Consider the following 6,000-nt stretch of genomic DNA (forward strand, 5'->3'; position numbering starts at 1 on the left):
GCCAGGCACCTCCTCCTGGTCTCCCACGCGGGTGCAGGGCCCAAGCACTTGGGCCATCCTCCACTGCCCTCCTGTCCCACAGCAGCGAGCTGGACTGGAAGAGGAGCAACTGGGACTAGAACCCGGAGTGCCAGTGCCACAGGCGGAGGATTAGCCTAGTGAGCCGTGGTGCCAGTGCTACCAATTTTTTTAATTGATGTCTGTTGTCATCTGTTACTGCTTTTATTTAAATATTCTTCAACATTTTTCAGCTTCAGTTTTTGAGAAAGATGCTGAGATCATTTGGTTTCAGTGTCCTAACATATTCACTTAAGGATTTAAATTTACTCTAAGCACTAATTTATCTGTGTACTCTTAATTTTCTCATTTGTTTCCAAAACCTGTAAGTGTAGACCCTGTCTGCCCCAGTATCTCCATCCCCAAGTGCCTGCAACCATGTCAGCCTTCGTGTATCTCCAATTCTGTGCCTGAAACCCCATGTGTTTCCTCCATTGTCATTCTCCATAGAACTGTGAGCTCTCTCCACTGTTGTACATTGTCATTTGTAAAATCTCTGTACTCCATGTCAGCTATCGAAAGTCCTATTCCTTGTGCCTAAAGCATGTACCTTCATGAGTCTCCATCCCCTGTGTCTCCAGCACATTTTTAAAGTACTTATTTGAAAGTTACATAGACAGAGAAACAGAGAGAGAGACAGAGACAGACAGAATGAGCTTCCATCCACTGTCTCACTCCCCAAATGGCTGCAATGGCCAGGGCTGGGCCCATCCAAAGCCAAAAGCCAGGCATCTGGAGTTTCTTCTGGATCTCTCACATAGGTGGCAGGGGCCAAAACACTTGGACCATCTCCCACTGCTTTCCCAGGTCATTAACAAGGATCTGGATCTGAATGGGGAGCAGCCAGCATACAAACCAGCACCCATATGGGATTCCAGCATCGTAGGCAGTGGTGTAACCCACTGCATCACAATGCCAGCCCCTCCATCACATCTTTCCTTGAGTGTCCATCTGTGCCTGAATCCCTAGCCATTTGTCATGTACTCCAGCCCCTCTGCATGAAGCCCTGATCTCCCATCAATTATCTGCTTCCCTACTCCAGAGTATTTTCCTACTAACATGGAGTGACTTCATTGCCTGTGCCTCCAGCTCATGGCAGGCTTTAGATACCTCTCTGCCATTGGCTTGAGGTCATTGTCTTCCTTAGGCATATAGAGCCCCTATGACTGCAGCCTAGGCTTTTCTCTTGTGTCCCCATGCTAAATGTTTACATCCTAAGCATCTCATGTGTGTTCATCTCCTGTTCTCTTCCCAGGATCTCCACCCACTATGAAGGTTTGGTTATGTGGTTAACTATTGAAGAACAACTTGGTTTTATATGAGTTTTAACCATTGTGAATAAAGCTGCTATATATATTTTCATGTCAGTTTTTATCAAAGCATATGTTTTCATACCAGCTGTGAAAATATATTTGAACATGTATGCTGTATGACATGGTGTTGGGTTTTTGATAACATGTCAAGATGTCTGATAAAGAATCTGTCCCCCACTATGAGTTCTCACCAGTAATGAATTTGATGTCCTGCTACTCTATCCTTGCAAAGCATTTGTAATGTGTATTTTTTTAAATATTTTATTTATTTACTTGGCAGTCAGTTACAGGGGGGATGGGATGAGAGAGAGAGGTCTTCTGTGTGCTGGTTCACTACTCAATTGGCTGCAGTGGCTGGAACTGTGCCAATCCAAAACCAGGAGCCAGGAGCTTCTTCTGTGTCCCCCATGCAGATGCAGGGGCCCAAGGACTTGGGCCATCTTCCACTGCTTTCCCAGGCTATAGCAGAGTTGGATCAGAAGTGAAACAGCCAGGACTCAAACCAGTGCCCGTATGGGACACTAGCACTGCAGGCAGTGGCTTTACCCACTAAGCCAAAGTGCCGGCCCATAATGTGTATTTTTTAAGTATAATCATCCTGATACATAGTGTGTCCATCTTGTTGCTATCTAAATGTACTCATCTTTAATGTATGGTACATTTCTTTTTCTCATAATTACCTAATGTTCAGAATGGGTTATATCCTTATTTGAATACATGTGTTATGTGTGTGTATTTATATATTCATTTGATATATTTTAAATATTTATTTTAGTTATTTGAAAGGCAGAGCTACACAGAGGCAGAGGCAGAGAGAGAGAGAGAGAGAGAGAGAGAGAAAGAGAGAGAGAGAGAGAGAGAGGTCTTCCAACCACTAATTCATTCCCCTGATTGGCTGATGTGCCAATCCAAAGCCAGGAGCCAGGAGCCAGGAGCCAGGAGCTTCTTCCAGGTCTCCCATGTGGGTGCAAGGTCCCAAGAACTTGCACCATCTTCTACTGCTTTCCCAGGCTATGGCGGAGAGCTGGATTGGAAGTGGAATAGCCAAGACTCACACTGGCACCCATATGGGATGCCTGCACTGCAAGACGGTGCCTTTACATGCTATACTGCAGCACCAGCCCTCTTTCAATATTTAAGTTGCATTTGTTTTCTTGTTCCTGAGTTTTACAAGTTATTGTTAAGTTTTACATGCAATTCCATCAAATATGTATTTTTTCTCATTATTAGATTTATTTATTTGAAATAAAGAATTACAAAACACACACACACACACACACACACACACACAGAGAGAGAGAGAGAGAGAGAGAGACCTTTCATCTGCTGGTTCACTCCACAAATGACCACAATGGCTGTTTCTGTGCCAGACTGAATCCAGAAGCCTGGAACTCCATCTGGGTCTCCCATGAGGGTGGTTGGGGACCAAGCCCTTGAGTCAACCTCTGCTATTTCCTGAGGCTCATTAGCAGAGAACTGGATGGAACATGGACTTCAACTGTTGCTCATATGGGATGTCAGTGTCATAGGACATGGTTTAACCTGCTGTGCGACAATACCGGTCACTGTTTTGTCTCTTTGATAATAGGCATTCTAACTGAAGTACTTGGTATCTAATTGTGGTTTTTATTTGTGTTTCTTTGTTGATTAGTGATGCTGAGCATTTTTTTCTTGTACTTGTTGGCCATTTCTATGTCTTCTCTGACAAATGTGAATTTAGACCTATTACCAGTTTTAAAATTTGCTCATTTTTTGTTGAGTTTTTAATTTTTTTTTACAGGCAGAAAGGACAGTGAGAGAGAGACAGAGAGAAAGATCTTCCTTTGCCGTTGGTTCACCCTCCAATGGCCGCCACGGCCAGCGCGCTGTGGCCGGTGTACCATGCTGATCCAAAGGCAGGAGGCAGGTGCTTCCTCCTGGTCTCCCATGGGGTGCAGGGCCCAAGGACCTGGGGCCATCCTTCACTGCACTCCCGGGCGACAGCAGAGAGCTGGCCTGGAAGAGGGGCAACTGGGACAGAATCCGACGCCCCGACCGGGACTAGAACCCAGTGTGCCAGCGCCGCTAGGCAGAGGATTAGCCTGTTGAGCCACAGCAGTGGCCAAGTTTTTAAAATTTCTTACACACACACATACACACACACACATTCTGGTTATTCATCCCTTACTAGATGTATAGTTTGCAAATATTTTCTCCCTTTTCATAGAATGTCTGCTGTGTTGATTATTTTATTTGCTGTCTGAAGCTTTTTAACTTAAAAAAATCCATTTGACTATTTTTTCTTTTTCTTTTCTTTTTTTTTCTTTTTCTTTTTTTTTTCTTTTTTTTTTTTTTTTGCTGTGCTTTGGTGTCTTATTCCCATAATGTTTGTCCATTCCAATGTCCTGAAGCATTTTCTCCAAATAGTCAGGTCTGACATTTAAGTCTAAATTATCTTTAATTAATTTTAAAGAGTTTTTATTTGAGAGCAGAGAGACATAGAAAAAGAGACAGATAGAGAGAGCTCTCATGTTGATTGACTCCACAAATGCCCACAAAGGCCAGGACTGGGCCAAACAGAATTAGTGTGGAATTCTATCCAGCTCTCCCTCATGGTATAAGGAACCCAGTTCTTGAGTTATCACTACTCCCACCCAGCAGGAAACTGGAGTCAGAAGTCAGAGCTGGGTATCTAGCTGAGGTACTTTGATATGAGACGCTAGCATCTTAATGACTAGGATAAATTAACACCCTTGAGTTCATTTTTTGGTAAATGATGAGAGATAAGAGCACGTTTAGCAAGTTTAAATCTTCTGCATGTGGGTATTCAATATTCCAAGCATCATTTATTGAAAAGACTCTCCTTTCTGCAGTGTATATTCTTAGCATTTTTTGAAGATCAGCTGGCTGGAGATGTTTAAGTTTACTTTTAGGTTCTCTAAATTTTGTTATTAATATAAAGAGAACAGAATTCATGTATTTCATAGATACAATTCCAAGAAGATAACCATAGTTCCCTCTCTCTCTCCTTCAACTCTTCTTCACCCTTCTTTTTTCCTTAATTTTTACAAAAAACAAATTTTTGAAATACATAATTTCATAAGTTCCAGTATAAGCTCAGATTTAGTGTATCACTAGCCATAATATTCAGCAAGTAAAAAGTACAAATACCACAGTTTCACTAGAATATGTACAAGGCTAAAAAACCATAATCAAATCATAAGTGCACTTCATTCTTACACTTTTTTATATCTTTATTAATTCACATATATTTGTCTTTGTATTTCTTTAATAGCTTATTTCAATAAGCATCATGGTTTCCAGTTGCATCCATTTGTTTCTTTTTTTGTTTGTTTGTTTTGACAGGCAGAGTGGACAGTGAGAGAGAGAGACAGAGAGAAAGTTCTTCCTTTTTGCCGTTGGTTCACCCTCCAATGGCCGCCGCAGCCAGCGCACTGTGCTGAACCGAAGGCAGGAGCCAGGTGCTTCTCCTGGTCTCCCATGGGGTGCAGGGCCCAAGCACTTGGGCCATCCTCACTGCACTCCCAGGCCATAGCAGAGAGTTGGCCTGGAAGAGGGGCAACCGGGACAGAATCCGGCGCCCCGACCAGGACTAGAACCCGGTGTGCCAGCGCCTCTAGGTGGAGGATTAGCCTGTTGAGCCATGGCGCTGGCCTCCATTTGTTTCAAAGACAGGATTTCATTCTTTTTTAAGACTGAGTAGTATTCCATTCTACTCATTTTCTTTATTCAGTCATCAGTTAATAGAAATCTGACTTGATTTCATATCTTAGTTATTTTCATTCAAGCTGCAATAAGCATGAGGGTTACAAATAACTCTTCCATAGGCTGAATTCATTTTGTAGATTTCATCTGATTTCATATAGTAGATCTATTTTCAGATTTCTGAGGAATATCTTTACTGCCTTCCATAATGGTTGTACCACTTTACATTCCCATCAACAGTACATTAAGGTAACTTTTTCCCTCACATCCTTACCAGCATTTATTATTTTTTGGTTTTTGGATAGTAGAAATTCTAACTGGGATGAAATGAAACTTCGTTGTGGTTTTCTTTGCATTGCCCTGATGGTTAGAGATACAGAGCATTTTTTTCATGTGTCTCTCAGCCATTTATATTGCATCCTTTGAAAAATTCCTGTTCATGTCCTTTGCCCATTTCTTAACTACATTGTTTTGTTGCAGTTGAGTCCCTTCAGGTCTTTATAGATATTGGATATTAACCCTTTACCAGTTATATAGAGTACAACTATATTCTTCCATTCTGTAGGTTGCCTCTTCACTTTGCTGCTGAGTGTTTTCTTGGCAACACAGAAGCTTCTTTGCTTTTGCCTTTTTCTTCTTTCATTGCCTGTGCTTCTGGGGTCTTTTGCAAGACATCTTTGCCTGTGCCAATGTCTTGCAGAGTTTCCCCAATGTTTTCCTCTAGTAATTTGATAGTATCAGGTCATAGATGTAGATCCTTGATCAATTGTGAATTGATTTTGTATAGGGTGTTAATACAGGTCTTATTTCATATTTCTGAAGGTAGATGTCCAATTTCTCCAGCACCATTTGTTAAAGAGACAGTCCTTTCTTCAGGGATTTTTAGTTCATTGGTTGATTGTGGCTACATGGATTAACTTCTGTG

The sequence above is a fragment of the Oryctolagus cuniculus genome, unplaced genomic scaffold (genome assembly GCF_964237555.1).
Source record: "Oryctolagus cuniculus unplaced genomic scaffold, mOryCun1.1 SCAFFOLD_54, whole genome shotgun sequence".
Taxonomy (NCBI): Eukaryota; Metazoa; Chordata; class Mammalia; order Lagomorpha; family Leporidae; genus Oryctolagus; species Oryctolagus cuniculus.